This window comes from Alligator mississippiensis, chromosome 5, assembly GCF_030867095.1.
Source record: "Alligator mississippiensis isolate rAllMis1 chromosome 5, rAllMis1, whole genome shotgun sequence".
NCBI classification, from domain to species: Eukaryota; Metazoa; Chordata; order Crocodylia; family Alligatoridae; genus Alligator; species Alligator mississippiensis.
The window spans coordinates 45,012,621-45,029,630 of NC_081828.1; positions in this window are offsets into that span (position 1 = coordinate 45,012,621).

Here is a 17,010-nt window from a genome sequence, read left to right on the forward strand (position 1 = left end):
TCGCTCACAGTGAGGGTTTAAGTGCTTTTAGTGTAGTGGGAGTCCACAGGAGATTAGCTTTCAACTGTCTTAGTTATTACACAAAAAGTAGATAACATTTAAAAACTTCAGATTTGACGCCCTCCAGATTTTAAGAAGTGTATTGGAAATGTTGGCATTTGTGCTCTGTCAGTCATGATAAAATGAACAAATCCCAATCCATTTAGGATGAGCAAGGTCACTTTTACTTCTGCTTAGTTCTGAGATCATAGTGGCCATAATCTAATCTTCATATCTGCCTTCCTGCCCTTTCCCCAAAAAGTGAAACGTGGGCATACAGTGGCAAACAACAGCGGAAACAGATGTATTTTGAGAAACAGATGTGTCACAGTGACTTGGCAACTCTAAGATGCACAAGGGTGTAAGTGGGTCACTCTTTCAGCTTCCTTGGCTAAGTCAGTCAGTTCTATCCAGGCCTTCAAAACCAGGTTTTTTTTCCCCTCTGAGAGGCTTCACATTCCCAATAAACAAATCAACCTAAACCAGGGTAAGCAAACAAGCAAGCAAGTGAACAGCTCAGAACTTGCCTTCCTTCAGGCCATAGGAGAGGGGTCTTTCTGCCACTGCTTGTCACCAGCACTTCTGTCCTCTCCTCCCTGTGCTCCTTTCTGGATTTTTTTTAAAAACCCTTTTCATGGCTTCTCCATTATTAACTGATATCAGGTGCATCTGGCTCTGTCTCCCAGCCAGGCAGACTGCTATCTGCTGAGCACCTGCTTGCTTGGTTTCAGTCTGAAGGCTGAGCATCTCCTTACATATCCAACCTTTTCAAGGTTATACTAAGTCATTTGCAGGATGAAGCATATATAGGGCTGCATATAGCAGGTGATAGGACCTGCAGGGGATACCCTGATACAAGTTGTCTCCCACTGTTCTGGTCTTAAACTCCTGTTTGTCACAAACTAGAAGCATGTTTCCTACACCCTTGCAATCTAGATGTCTGTTGATAATTACTATTAGTTGATGCACTTGACAGTGTTCAGTAATCAGGTCTGCCTCAGGAAGAGGGCTCTCTGGCTCTTTTAGCTATTGGTCTGAGTATTTTTTAGCCAGGTATTAAAACTAGAAGGTGGCATTGCTTGAATTAGGATCCTGTGGGTGCATCTACACATGCACTGTAATGAGCAGTAGCCTGTTTTACTGTGCATTATAGCATCACAGTAAAAACTGTGCTAATATGCTAATGCACCGTAAAGTTAGGCTACTGTGCATGTGCTTTCGCTATTGTGCATTAGCCTAATGTGCATTTAGTTAGTACCTCACATTAGAGGTACTAAATTTAATGCACAGTAGCAAAAGCACATTAATGAACATGTAGATGAATCCTGCAAACAGTACCTTTTTCAGCCTATAATCATATGAGTGGGAAGAACAGGTTTGTACCCTAAAACAGCCCAAGTTTTGGTTGGGGCATTTGAAACAAATTCCTGAAGATGCATCTGGGGCCTGGGACTGTGTGCCTCAGCTGAGAGTGAAAGAATATGCATTCTCATATTTCAGTGCCAGCTTTGTCCTTTGCTCTGGTAAGAAAGCAATTTAGGAAGTTTTCCTTTAGCAGACTTGCACTGTTTGGCATGTAAGGACACTTCCTTACCAAAAACTATGTATCTAGACTTTGGTACATCTAGGGATACTGTTCTGTATCTTTTGGGTGAGGAACTTCCTATAAGTGCCTCTTTCAGGGGTTTGATAGTGTTTTTTTCCAGTTTCCCCTCAAGACTTGTCTTTTGAAGCTCTTATTTCTCCTGACTGTTTTTGGTTCTAGGTAGACTTTGGGGGATCTGATTGATTTGATTAAGCATTTGCAATCAACCTAGGACACTTTTTCTCATGTTGGAAGCTTCAGGTGCCTCTCCCCAACACCTTGCCCCTCCTCTATTTATTTAGTTTTTGCTTTGGGAAACAAAAAAGCACCACCCTCTATTTATGAGGAATATTGTCTTTGGAAATTATTATCCATATGTCTAAAGAGGAAACAGTGCTATTTCACAAGCTCCATGAAAATACACTATGCCTCTAATGTCTCTTAAGCCCTGCTCTTTGAAATAAGGGCATACACATTTCACTTCACCTAACATGAATGTGAGTGGACATGATTCCTTGTGTAGAATTTGGAGATGGGAGGAGTGAATGGAGGGGGCTTTTTCAAACAGAATAAAGGATAAACTGGAAATAATCTATGACACTAAATGTTATTAGATCACATTTTTGACTGCCTTTGGCTGACCCATGTTGCCTAAAAAGTGTTGCACCCATGGTGAACCAGGACCTGTATGAGAGGCACGGACTTTTTGTGATCTTTCTTGGACCAACTGTACAGTTGAAAGAGAAGGGTTTCCACCCTTACCTGTGTACACCTCAGCCACTGAAAAGCCTATGGATGGGAAGTCCTTTTTCCCTGAGCTCATTCCTGGCCTAGATTCACCTTCTTTCCTGTGCAAGTAAAGTCTCATTATAGGGCTGTCCTGATTTTACACTGATTTGTGGGAAGCACAGAAGAAAGCTTGAAACTCATTTCACGTTGATTCATTGGCTTGCAATTCCCCCTGCCAAAAAGGTAGGCGCCTAGTGTGTTTTCAGCTTGCCAGTATTGACAAGTTTAAGCTTGTTCACATGAAGAAAAAACCCTGAATAGCTCTGAAGTTAGTAAAGTGTCTCCCAGGTTCTTGGCTACAACTTGAGGCAGACTTTACTGAAGGCAACTGTAACTTTGACTTCAATGATTTTACTCATAAATGAACTTGTGTTTAAGGAAATTTGATGAGAAAAGGAATATATGGTAAAAGAAGCAAAGTTCCTATTGTTGTTTCTAGTTTTCATCAGGAGATGTGGAGGTAGCTAACCAGTCACTAAAGGGAGCAGCAGAGGATTCTTTCATCTAACTTTCTCTAACCTCTTTGGCTACCCATCTTTTCTACCCTTTACCTTCTGTCACTATTAATATTAATTGCTTGTACCACAGACAAATATCCAGCTCCTTAAAAATTAATGGCCATATTTGTTTTTGGGTTTTTTTGTTTTGTTTTGGTTTTTTTTTACTACTAAATTTATTTTAGTTTGCATCAGACTACTAGGGTACCTGCGTGGTTTGTTTTTGCTGATGTTAAGCCTTTTTGGTTCCTAAAACTCTTAAAATATCCAGGACTGTTCTGTTGTGCATATTTAGAGTGGCTTGTTTATCACTTAAGTCCCTTTGGTTTAAATCTTATGGCACAGTTCAGCTACATAGTTATGCCAGGCCTGGTCTAGTAACGTTCAAAGCTTATGAATGTCAAGGCAATATCTCTAAGACCCCTAGTTCCTAGGGCTTCCCTACCTAGCTTAGCTGTATCCTAACTCACATCTTCAGAGGTTATACTCTACCAGCTCTGTGCATAGAAAGTAAGCATGCTCACATGGGGCTAAATTTGTTAGGTATTTTGCACTAACTTCCTCTTGAATTCTCCATATAGTTGAGCCTTTGCAAAAGATCTATAAGAGTTAAACTGAGCTACCTGCATCTATACAATGAAAAATACCATTGAATTGCTTTTATGTATGGCAGTTAAAGGTCCCTCTACCGTATAGAAACTTTTTAATGCCTCTAGCCAGCATGAGGTATAGGCTCTGTCCCACAAGATGCCTGAATGTAGTTGGAGGCTAACTTACCTATCACTTAGGTTGTCTCATTCCTGCAATACACAGAACTAACTAAATAGACAGCCCTTGGAGGACCCAGGATTGATGCTAGCACAACCCAGCAAGGACTCATCCTACTCCAAGCAGTTTGATTACGTGAATATTTATTTCTCAGAATACAAAAAAGATTTGTTTTTAGGTACTGGCCTTGACTAAACTCTTGCCCTTTTCTAGTTATAACTTGCATGGTGGTTATGTAAAAAGAATTTCCTTCTCCAGTTGAGTCTTTTGATGTAAGGAGTGAGACTCCATTATGTTACTGTAGCTCGATGCACAGACATGAATGTCGTCTTTAAATTAGACAAAGCTGCTTATACAGAGGCCCATTATTATTTCTTTGTCTGACAGCTTTGTGGATAAACACATTTCTGGAACGGATTTCCAATTAGCATTTTAATTACTCTTGGCTCCCTGCTGAAAGAAGCTACCAGCCATCAGAAATACACTGATGGCAAAAGCTCTAGCTAGGCAAATTCCTACTTAGTTGCAGCTGTACATTCTGAGCAGCTATTTAAAGAGAAGGGGAAGCATTTTATCAACTACATCTACCTCTTCTTTTTCCTCTCCCACATACTGTACGTTAGCTTCATGAGTTGCAGTTTGGGCCACTTGGAGTGTAGATTCTATTCCCCCTGGGAAGTGGATGCTTTATGTAAGTCACAAAGCAACAGTAGTGCTAGGTAGGCAGGCTCTCCTCAGCCTAATGAGTTGGAGCACTTATCCAGGCAGTGAGAGACCTGAATTATAGTTTCCAAGGGGGAATTTAAACCTACAGTCCCTACTTCCCAGCAGTGTGCGCTAACCACCAGGCTATGGGCTAAGCATTACTGTAAGCACATACTACCTTTCCTGCTGAAGTTGGTCCATGTGCCTCAATGAGATTAACAGTGCCCTGGGAGGGCAGGGGCTCTGGCCTGACCCTAGCCCCTGTCCACAGCCATGTTTCTGCATTGAGCACTGAGAGAACTTTGCCCCAGGAGGGGAGAGAAATCATTGGGGCAGGGACTCGGACCAAAACCCGGAGTACTGTGATTTTCCAGGACAGTATTAATGTCATCAACCCATGCTCCAAGAAGTTTGTTTACCTTCTGAACCCCCCATCTCCTCCCCCCACCCCCCTTCTCCCCTGCCACTTGGGTATCTTTTTCCCCACTTGGCTGCCCAGAAGGCCAAATTCAACAGGAGAGGTAGTGAATATTTTCAAACCTACTTTTACCCAGTGGCCTAGTATATAAGAAACGTTGGTGCTGCCAAAAGAGCAGTATTGCTATTGGCTGGAGCTCCAGAGAGCTCTAAGGATGTCGTCCTTAGTAATGATCACAGTAATCTCCCTCCTCCAGAAACCAAGAGCAGCCAAGCATCAAGGAATTCCTGCTGAAAATTTGGCCCCATGTGGGTTGGGTTCCTAGAAGTGACAGAGCTCTGAATTAATCGTTGCTTCAAAGCTGGAGCCTGTTGTTGATGTCTATTAGTCCCTACTCTGTGTGATGAAAGTAGTTTCTTTTTTAGGATGAAGAATGTAATGCAGTTAGAAAGGACTATAAGAATAATTAAGGCACGTTTAAGCCAGTCAAATCCTTTGGCACCAACAGGCCACAGTTCTATAAAGCTCCAGTAAGGTGTTGAAAGAGAACAATATTTTAGACTTCAGCTGGTTCCTTATGAGAGGTTTAACATTCAGGTGGTTATAATAAGCTCTGGAGGCTAAATGGCAACAAAAGGGTATTAGAGCAAATGTTGGGTGGGTTTTGTACACAATGTCATAGAGTGAAGTCCAAGTGGAGCCTATCTACCAATGCAATTAATAGACAGTGATAGTAACTGTGGCCAGCCTGTTTTTAATATTGAAAGGGAGAGATTCCAGTGTGATGATGAGGGACCTTCTTCTCAGCAACAGAAAGCATGTCTAGCCAGGAGGTACTTATTGGCAGAATACTATATTATTTCCTTATGCCTTTTCAAATCCTCCCATAAGTGGCCTGCATAGCTGCAGGCTAAGAGGGCTCAGCTGGAGCTTTGGAGAATGTTTATTTAGGGAAAAGGGAGGGGGGTGCTGCATAGCTCTGAGCTTCTGGACACGGAGCTGCTTTGTCAGTGGAGATTCCCATAAAAATCATTGCAGTTTTTGCTATTCCCCACCATGGTCATTGCAATGCAGTTGCATCATCCTGATGGGGTTTAGGGTCTTTGCTTTACAAATGTGGGAGCATCTGCTGTGCAGAAGGAGAAATTGCACAAAGGACAGACTGAAGTCTGGTATCATAAAGAGATTTGCTATGTTTTACCTGTTCCCTATACTTTTATTTGTTTCTTTGGTTTTGGAACTGGTTGAGAACTTTCTGTTTATGTTCCCTCCTGTGGAAAATGCTCTTTCTGCTAAACAGAAGTTTCCTTAGGGGGGGAAAAAAAGGTGGATAACACCAATACTTTTTGATTTTTCACCAGGAAAAGTCAAAATAAAATATTTTATTAGAAGGGGAGTTGGGAAAAATGGGCCAAACCCAAATGAAACATCAATTGAATAATGCTATCCCAGGGGTAGATGCATGTCTTGTGGGATGGTCATTTCAGTTCTCATCATTCCTGTGGACTGGGCACCCCCAGCTGTACTACATTTTCTATCAGGTGCAATGGTTTGCTAGATTTTCCATCTTGGACCAAGGTACGTGTTGTGCCTCCACCAGTAGGCAAAGGAAGGGGAATGTTAAGTGATTCTTGCCATAACTCGCATATGCTATCCCTCCCCCTGCATGCACTCAGGAGCAAGATGCAATTACTAAGCATAGGTATGATTTCAGCAAACATAGTCAAGTGCCTGAGGCATCCCGAAGACACAGAAATGAGTTGGCATAACAACTCTACTTTGGTTGTTCATACAGAGGAGACCAGGCTGCACCAGATCAAGGGCTATTCTAGCCTTGTGTCACATTGGAGTGAAACTACTACATACCTCCTCCAGTGCAGGTCCCTCACTAAAACCAAAATGGGGAATCTCTTACTTTGCCTAAATGGTGATGCCTTAGAAACCAGGAAGTCTTTTCACAGAAATTCAAACAAAATATTTAGCTTTTTTGGAACTACTAAGCATTATTTGATCAAAAGAAAAAACAAAATTGGCCTGGAAAGAGAAGAGAGAGATTTTTTTTTTTTTTTAATTTATCCTGATGTGTAAAGGGGAAGAAGCAGATTTTTTTTCCATATCTAAAGGGGAAACATTTTTTCCCTTGTGTTTTCATTCAAGACAGGAAAAAAAGGGGAGGGGGCGGGGTGGGGACCTGGTTTGGTAAAAACAGTTGTTTCAGCAAAACACCCTTTTTCAACAAGCTTTTATGGTAAACGATGCCAGCTTTAGCACTGAGCAACAAGGAAGAAATATGCTACATTTTAAAATTAAGGCAGAAAAGACAGTTGAGAGCTGTGATCAAATGCAGTGCAACTTAATCATAGAAAATTAGGGTTGGAAGGGACCTCAGAAGGCCATCTAGTGAGTGAGTCGAACCTTCTGCTCAAAGCAGGACCAGCCCCAACTAGATTCCAGCTAGGGCTTTGTCAACCTGGGCCTAAAAAACCTCCCAAGGATGGAGATTGCACCACCCCTCTAGGTAACTTGTTCTAGTGCTTCATTATCCTTCCTAGTGAGAATTTTTCCTAATATCCAACCTAAACTTTCCTTGCTGCTCCTTGTTCTGTCATCTGCCACCACTAAGAACAATCTACCTCCATCCTCATTAGAACCACCCTTCAGATAGTTGAAAACTGCTATCAAATCCCCTCTGTCTTTTCTTCTTTAGACTAAATAAACCCAGTTCCCTCAGTCTTTCCTTGTAAGTCATGTGCCCTAGTCCCCAAGCCATTTTTGTTGCCCTCCACTGGACTCTTTCCAACATGTCCACATCTTTTCTATAGTGGGGGGCCCAAAACTAGACACACTACTCCAGATGTGGCCTCACCAGTGCAGAATAGAGCAGAATAATTACTTCCCTAGATCTGCTGGCAACACTCTTACTAATACAGCTCAGTAACCCCAGGTCCTTTTCTGCAGAGCTGCTGCCCAGCCAGTCTGTCCCTGGGCTGTAGCAGTGCATGGGATTGTTCCATCCTAAGTGCAGGACTTTGCACTTGTCCTTGTTGAACCTCATGAGATTCCTTTTGGCCCAATCCTCCAATCTGTCTAGGTTACTCTGAATCCTAGCCCTACCCTCCAGCGTATCTACTACTCCCCTCAGCTTGGTGTCATTCATGAACTTGCTGAGGGTGCACTCTATGCTATCTTCCAGATCATCAATAAAGATATTGAATAGAACTGGCCTCAGGACTGACCCCTGGGGCACTCCACCTGATACCAGCTGCCAACTAGACATTGAGTCATTGATTACTACCTGTTGAGCCTGATGATCCAGCCAGCTTACTATCCACCTTACAGTCCATTCATCCAACCCATACTTCCTCGGCTTGCTTACAAGAATACTGTGGGAGATGGTCTCAAAAGCATTGCTAAAGTCAAGATATATTATGTCCACAGCTTTCCCCACATCCACAGTCGGTCATCATCACAGAAGTCAATCAGGTTGGTCAGGCATGACTTGCCCTTGGTGAATCCATGCTGACTGTTCCTATCATGTTCTTTTCCATGTGCTTAGAAATGGATTCCTTGAAGATCTTCTGGGGACTGAGGTGAGTTGAGGTTGAATTCCCTGGATCCTCCTCCTTCCCTTTTTTAAAGATGGACGCTATATTTGCCCTTTTCCAGTTGTCCAGGGCCTCACCCAATCGCCACGAATTTGCAGCCAACTCCCTTAGCACCCTCACATGGATTGCATCCAGCCCCATGGACTTGTACACATCCAGCTTTTCTAAGTAGTCCCTAACCTGTTCTTTCACCACTGTCAGCTGCTCACCTCCTACCTAAACTGTGCTGCCCGGTAGTAGTCTGGGAGCTGACCTTTCCTATGAATGTAAAAAAAACATTGAGTACTTCAGTCTTTTCCTCATCATCTGTCAGTAGGTTGCCTCTTCCATACAGTAAGGGACCCACACTTTCCCTGACCTTTCTCTTGTTGCTAAACTTAAGGTTCAAGATAGCAAGATGTGAGGACACAGGTTGTCCCAAGAGCCAGCAAAATTGTGGTGTGAAACAATCCTTTTACAGAGTCTATATTTTTCTGAAGAGTGTTGTAAAGACCAAAAATCCCCTTTCCTGCCTAATGCTTCACATTCAAGTAAATAGCAAGAATTTCACTGATTTCTACAGGTGCCAGGAAGAGATGCTATTGATGTGGCACCAGCAAGAGCTCTGCAAGGAATGTTTTGAGTGGAGACAAGATGTATTGGTAAGATCACAGCATGATCTGGTTAGCTATCCACAGTAGCATAAGGAAGCAGTGGGGAGGAGGAGGCGGGGTACAGACTTTAGGGGTGAGTGTGTGCAAAAAGAGCAGCAGCTGCCCTGCTAGCCCAGATGCTACCACCAGCACAACCCCTGATGCTGCCCCATGTGCTGCTACCACCAAGAGCACTCAAGTATCGAGTTAGGCCTTTGGCTTTGGTCCTGCAGAGAAAGGCAAAACAAGAATTAATGGTTGGGCAGTCAAAACATACATTCACATTAGAAATAAAGCACCAGAAGCTGTCATTAGCTATTCAAACAAAACACCCAAGGGAAGTGTTGGATTTGCAAACTTCAGCTGCCTTTCTGGAACTGTCAGTCCAACAGGAGTTACTGGGCTGGGTTTAGGAGTAACTGGAAAAGATTCTTTGGCCAGTGTTACACAGGGATTAAACTGTTCTCATGCTTCCTTTTGGGCTTGAAATATATGAATCCAAAACAAGTAACTGAAATGAGGAATACACAGGATGGCCTACAGTAGGAAGCACATTAACTTGTCTGTAAGCACACAGCCCGCATCTTTCTGGGGGTCACAAAGGAAGATTTTGCAGGGCTCACCACCACACCCTCACCCACATGCTATTGGGCATGACTGCAATAGCAAGGAGGTTGCTGTAGGTAGGGACTGCTTGGTACTGGCAAAGCAGTGCTCAAGAGCATTGTCTGAGGTAGTAAAGATGAGAATGTGCCATGAAGGCGCTCAGGAATATGGAACCAAGGAGCCTCCGACTGAGACTCAGAAGTGTTAGGAAGCAAGAGTCATCACTAACAGGTTGACTGGATTGTCTGACCCCAGTTCAGCCCTGGTGTATGAAGTGAACACTTCCAGGCAGAGATGTGCAATTCATACCAATTGTTTCTAGGCCAAGAATAATTTCCTGTCCAATGCAGGCTCCTGATGGCTCTCTTCCCTCCATACACCACCCCTCTCCTGCCTGGGGCCATGCTTTAGCATTTCTGGCTTCCTTTTCTCCTTGCTAAACATTTGCAACTATTTACAATTGATGGTAAATGCAGGGGCTGAATCCCCCTGTTGTATCATTGATAAGAAACAGGAAGTGAATGAAGCCACAGACACTCGGAGCAGATGGATTGCAGGAGCCAGTGGGACTATAAAGAACGTGCAATGAATTTATGCGTGTGTATTTAAATCTTTCACATGTCCATGCTTGTGTATTACACACCCTACTGCACCGAGCTTCCCTGCTCTCCCAGTGGTGTAGAAAAGCATCCTTCCTTGTACACCACTGCCTGTATCTTTAGGTACAGTTTAAAAACATAATTGCCATATTGGATCAGACCAATGGTCCACATAGCCCAATATCCTGTCTCCAACAGTGGCAGGAGTGAATGCTTTAGAGGGAGAGCACTGAAAGAGGTATATCTGGAGTGATCTTCTACCTTGTAATCACCCTTCCAAGATCCCACCATCACTGGTTTGCAGATGCCTAAGAAAACATGTCCAACTGTTCTCTGTATGCACATTAGTGTATAGCTGCACCTAGTCACGAATATGATGGTGCACCAAAATCACTACCAAAATGATGTCCTCGATTGCAAGTGTACTCTGCTGTTGCTGATATGGTACATACAGTGGAAGACAGCCAGGAGCAGTGGGGGGGAGGGAGTAATTTATTCTGGTTTAGGAATTTGGACTTTCAGTATCTCCTTTCAAAGCTGCTAGTAGGATACTTCACACATCCTTACCAGTATACCAGACTTGGATCTCTATTTATTTCCACCAGTGTGCACTGTCTCCCTACCAGCAGTTCAACCTCAGAGATACCATTTCCTTTGTGCAATTACCAGCAGTCTTGATTCTTATCTACCCTGATTATCTGCTGGCCTCAGTTGATCACTTAATTGGATCTCACATTACTAAGTCACAGAAGTGCCAGTACCTGCAGTAGTGGTTGGGACCTGGTGGCATGAAGCAGGAAGGAAGGCATGCCAGAACTGTTTGACTCTTAAATGCTGTAAGAAACTGGCAGCTTCTGGTGTGCTGTGTAAAGGACTGTAGAGTAGAGCTGCTTTGCTGAGCCGCCTGGGAGCAGGTGTGAGAGCCCGCAGCGTTATGGTGCACTGCTGACAAGTGAAGCTTAGCAACACCTAACAGGATGGAAGCTGGAAAGTGAGTTGCAATAGTCAAGGCAACAAGGAACAATAGTCAAGACAGGAAAATGAAGGTATAGAGTGGGGGCTGAGATGCAACCGAGACCATTTTATATAGATTTAAAGTGGGATGAAGAATGGGAACAGCTTCCAGCTTCTCCAGAAGAACGTGAACAGTAGAGAGTCAGGGCTGAATCCAGGGCAAACATACATATAAGAAAACGGGAGGAACAAGGGACAGAGATGGACTCATGGTTGGGCATGCTCAAGAGGAAGTCTTCCATCTGAGACACTAGCTGTACAAAGCTCCAGCCCTAACAGAGATCCGGGAAGTTAATCAGAGCTCTTTGCACATGAAGCTTTTTAGTTCATCTGCGTTATCCTAGACAACACTGGTACTGCACAGTTGTGACTGAGAGCATATTTCATTATTACTGGGCATGATGCAGGAGAAGGAAAGATCCCAACTCTCTGATCAAGTTCCAAGCAAAGTCTGCAGCACTGGCACTTGAAGAATACCTCCACGGGAATGCTGTCTTGATGGCTTGTCACTCACGTGGATGCCAAATAACTGCTTTTGCCTCAGGTCACTTTTCAAGCATGTTTCAGACCAGCAAGGCATTTCCCATTTCCTGGGAAAGCTGCCAGCCTAAGAAGAGACAGAGGATAAAGACAGCCTAAGAAGCCCGTGACCATAGCCCAGTGATCAGGTTGCTGGTCTCTCCTACCCAGGTCATGGTCCATCTGATTTAGAGGAGCAGTGTACAGCAATTGCTTTTCCTTTTTTAGGGGGGCAGAGGTTAGAGGGGGGAATGGTCCCTCAGGGATTACCACATCGGGACATTTACCATGCCTGAGTGCTCTGTATGCAGTGGTTGGGCTGTGGGGGTGGAGGGAGATATGAGTTCAAGGCCATCCTCTTCCTCAGCTTGCCGGACATTCCCCTTTGCACTTTCTGGATGGGCTCCAAGACAGAACTGCTGGACTTCCTGCAACAATACCTTTCCTTGGCAGACCAGACCTCCAAAAATTTTGTTTCCTAAGAGGGCTGCTTGAGCCAGCAGTCTGCTGGTTTTAGATCTTTTTTTCCCTTCCAAGCAGCGTGACTGCTAAAAAGTCTGGGATGTAACTAATTTAATGCAAGACTTTCACAGGAAGGCTTAATCAAATACAGAAATACCAGTTTGGCCTTGACAGTACAAGAGAAGAGGATTTTGGAGTTGGAGTCACTGAATTAAATCGACTGAGTAGTAGTAACACGATGTTGAGACACAGACATGCCACGTGGCAACAGCCAGCTCCAGTCAAAAAAATGAGTTGGACCCGTACAAAAAATGATCAGGTTGACTTATAAATCATAAGTTTAAAAAGAAAGGAGGGTAGAGATGCACTTTATAGAGTAACTGGATCAGAGATGCATAAGCTTTCTTGAGCAAGAACTCACTTCATCAGATGCAAAGTTTAAAAAGAAAACCTCTCAGATTCTTTTAATTGGTCTTTGGATTTTGTGTGAACCTTGTCATGCGAATTGAAAGGTATAACAAGGCATCCACATGCCTCAGGCAACAGGACACATGGGGACCTTATGGTTGTTGTCATGCCACCGGTGTGGATGGCAGCTGATATTTTTCTGCTCCCCCTTCCCCCCTGCAAGTTGAAGCCTGGGGCAGCTGCCTGAGTCATCCCGCTCTAGTTATGCTACTGTGTGAACTCTTCTGCAACCCATGGAAGCTAGAAACTGAAAAAAAAACATTCTCACATAATCATGGGGCCCTGGGGACAGAGGCTTTAAGGAGGATTTGAGATAATATTGTCCAAATTGGCACTGTTGATGTTGGAAAGCATTGAAGAGGAAATCACAAGGCTAGCAAAGCCATTATGTTTTTATAGAGAAATCTGATCAAATTTTGACATGATATTATTAAAAATATGTAGCCAACAGGAGGGGTTGCAGGATAGAAGCCACAATAGACACAATGCTTATGAAGAGTTAGAGGTTGGGGTATGTTGTGACCATCAATGTGGGAAAGGACAGGTTAACTCTCTCAGCGAATGTCAGCAGGCTTTGGAGAGAGGGCAGAAATGGTTCATTTGTCAAGGAATGAACAAAAATTAAAGCAACCAACAAAAGAAACAGAACTTTTGTCCTATACTTGTAAAAGTAGTCCTGGATCAGTGCCAGGCCTGAACTAGTCCGTGGTCCGTGCTGCTTTAGCAGCAAGCAGTTGAACTGATTAGCAGCTGTCAATCAGGGCTTCCATTGGCAGCACCCAATTTGATGGATGCTATGAGCATGAATGTCTAGTAAAGGGAAGGTCCTGATACAGAGCCTTTGCAATGAGCCACAAAGAACTAAACCTTGCCACTCATCCTCCTGCATCCGCTGAGAGGACAGCATGATTGTGCTGGGCACCGTGGCTGCTTCCCGAGGCAGGAGAGCCGTGTTCACATAAGGTTGTGCTCAGCCAGCTAATTGCTGTACCTCTTAGCACAGCTAATGAGCCTCTCTGAAACACCACAGTAACTAGAACCAGAAATGATGCAAGCTACTTTCTGTCCTGGAGGCCTGTGGAGCAGCCAGGACCATGTCCCAGATTTGATCCCTGGAAGTTGGTTGCTTTAACAAAAATGGGCTGAAGCTGCAGCAGGGAAATAAAATACTAACAGGTTAAACCTGATAAAAACAGGAAAAGTAAGACAAAGGAACAAGTTACCAAGAAAAGTCAGGAAAACCCCAGCCCCGGAAACACCCCCTGCCGAGTCTGAGAGGCTCCCTGTGCCAGAAGGGTTAGAGACAACACAATCAGTCCTGCCGTAAAGCTGGGAGGTAGATTTGAATGTTATTAGCCTAATCGCTGGTGCTTACAGACTTGGGAACCCCAATACAGTGCTGCAGGGAAGCAGATGGGCTTCTCAAGGCCTGTTGGGGACCCACCTTTAACTTAGTGCCATACACACAGGTTGCTTTGCAATCTGACTGCAATGCTTGTTGGGATGGCAGTGCTGCCAAACAGCTTACAATTTTAGCTTTTATGTTCTGGCCAAGTGATCTTCAGGTAGCTACCAAGCTGCAGTATCTTCCCACATACAGCATGCCCCAGAATACAATGCACACCTTGTCTTTGAAAGGCAGAATGAAGAAAAAAAGATTTTCTATATTGTAGCCTTGCTGATTGCCCCATGTTCCCTCTGTTCTCTCCTCTGTGTTCTTTCTTTCTTCATTTCCACAGCTGAAGGAACCTGTTCAACTTTTGCCATTTCTGTTCTTACCAGCATTCTCACAGTGCAGTTCAGATTGGCACAAGAAACTCTACAAGGGTAGAGGGACCAAAGACAGGAGGAGAGAGTTGAGACAGGTGTCAACAATACCTATTGTGCTTTTATCTAGAGATCTCAAATACAGGGGAGAGTCACTGCAATAACAGCTGAGGAAATTGGCACAGAGGTATGTCTTGCCCCAAGTCACCTAACAGGCAAACTAGGACTAGAACCCAAATTTCTGGATTCCCAATCCAAAGTAAACACATAGGTGGCTATATGTTAACTCCTCAGCAGTCTCTTCCAGCTGAGATTCAGCTTTGGTCAATATTTTAGAAATCCTGACAGCAACTTCAACTCAAATCTCATTTTGTTTATGACAATTAAGTCTCTTTTACTCCCAGTTTTGCCATTCACTGCTAAGCTGCCATACAGAGAAAATCCTCCAGAAGGTTTCAGAGTCAAGCCACTCTCAATTTTGGTTTTAATTAGTTTTACAGATTCTCCTTGCTGGTTTTCAGTTGTAAATCCACAACTAAAACAGTTCGGAGACCATACCTGCAAAATCTAACAGAGCGCATAAAAGAATTGGGACCCAAGTGAGCAGGCACTGAACTGGAAGCCAGGAGACTGAGACTTTTCTCCGACCTACTACTGACCCCTTGAATAGACTGCCTCTCTCTGCATTTAATTTCCTACTCCCCACTCTGTGGCTGATTAGACTGGAATCTCTTTGGGGCTGGGACTCACTCTCATAGGGTGCATGTACAGCATCTAGCACAACAAGGCTCTGATCTAGGTCAGAGTCTTTAACTGCTACCAATATATGAACAGCAATAAGCAACCACTGAGCCAAGCAATGCAATGTCACCCAAATGGAAGGGACACTTCATTATTATGCATCAGAATTTAATACTAGCTTAAACTTTCTAAATTTTAAATGGAAATACAAAGCAACACTTAATTTACAGGAAAAAAATACTCCAGCAATGATTATAGTTTGAACAACTATGTTTAACTGCCCCTTGTTTGGGTGGCAGAAAGATAAACATCCCTGATGGTTGAGATCTCTGCTTAAATGGTTGTACACTTGTGAGACGACAGGGGGGATAGAAAGCCTCAGCGCTCTCAGAATGATATTTTCCTTGCTCTCAAAATGCAAATGCATTGAACCTTCTGTACTAAAGGCAGACCCCCTGGCAACCCAGGAACAGGGACTAGCATCAAACCTAGAAAATGTGTGTCCTACCCAGAGGTGTGCCTTACTGCAACCTTCCATCTGGAAGCTGTAGTGGACGGGAACGTACCTTGGTGGAATCTGTCCACAGAGCTCTAGGGACCCCCCCCTGGTTTTTTTACCAGAAGATGAATAACTTCAGGAACCAGTAGCCCAGATCATCTGCTGCTTTGCTGGGAAGCTTAATTACCAACTGGAACCAGTAGGGAGCATGTCAAGGATTGTGCAGAGCCTAGCTACGTGGAGCGCAGACACCTGTACAGCTGCTAGCAAGGGAATGGCCCCACACAGAGACAGGGTATATTCCAGTGTTGCAGCAATGTAGTCTGTTGGCACAGAGTGCTTGATGTCAGGCAGCAGAGGTGAGGCGCAATCAGGGAGAAAGGGGACCAGCTGAGGGGAGGGATCAAGGGGTCTGTCTAGACTGGGTGAAAAGATTTTTAAGAGAGTCAGTTAACATGCCTGCCTTTGATACCTAGCACCATGGCCTTGACGGTCATGCTGACTGGCTGCCTTGGAACCATGACTCCTTATGAAGGCCTTGCTACCAGCACCATCTTGTTTGCTAACCAGCATCCTGGACTGCTGACAGACATTTAGTTAAAGGCACAATGGGATCTGATCCCCAAATGGGATCTGATCCCTCATCCCAACAATCGTGTCTCCTGCCATGCCACATGTGCACGGCAGAAGGTGCGATCGTGGAATCAGGGATCGGATTCCAACCGTGCCTCCTTGCTGGTGCAGGGGGAGCTGGGATCATGATTGTGATCCTGGGGTCCTCTGCACGACAAGTAGCAAGCCAGACACTTGATGTGTTGGTCAGGTGAGCAAGTGCTCCCAGCCTTGGGAGTGCGTGGGGACCTTTCAAGGCTCCAGTCTGCTCCTGTGGCTGGTGCTGTGGATCAAGTAACTATTCTTCCTCAGGCTGGGAGCACACCAGCCACACCTTCAATTAAGGCACAATGGAAACCAACCACAAAATTATTATGCCTATTCTTACTTATTACCTGGTTTATTGCACCATTAATTGCATGAAAGTGTGGCCAGAGTTACTGCTTAAGACAATGTGAATAGTATTGCAAAGGGAAAAGTTGGGGCTTCATTTCCATGCCTCACTCTTGGATGAGTCAGGTTGGTAAGATGAATATCCTCCTGTCATTTCCATGGAGTCTGCTCTTACACAGCAGCTGCTGGATTCTCCCTGTGCTGACTGCACACCATCTTGCTGTTGGGGCGGCAATCAGCAATCAGCAGGAGCCAGGGGGAAGCAAGAAAGGGCCAGTCACTTGCTTTGGCA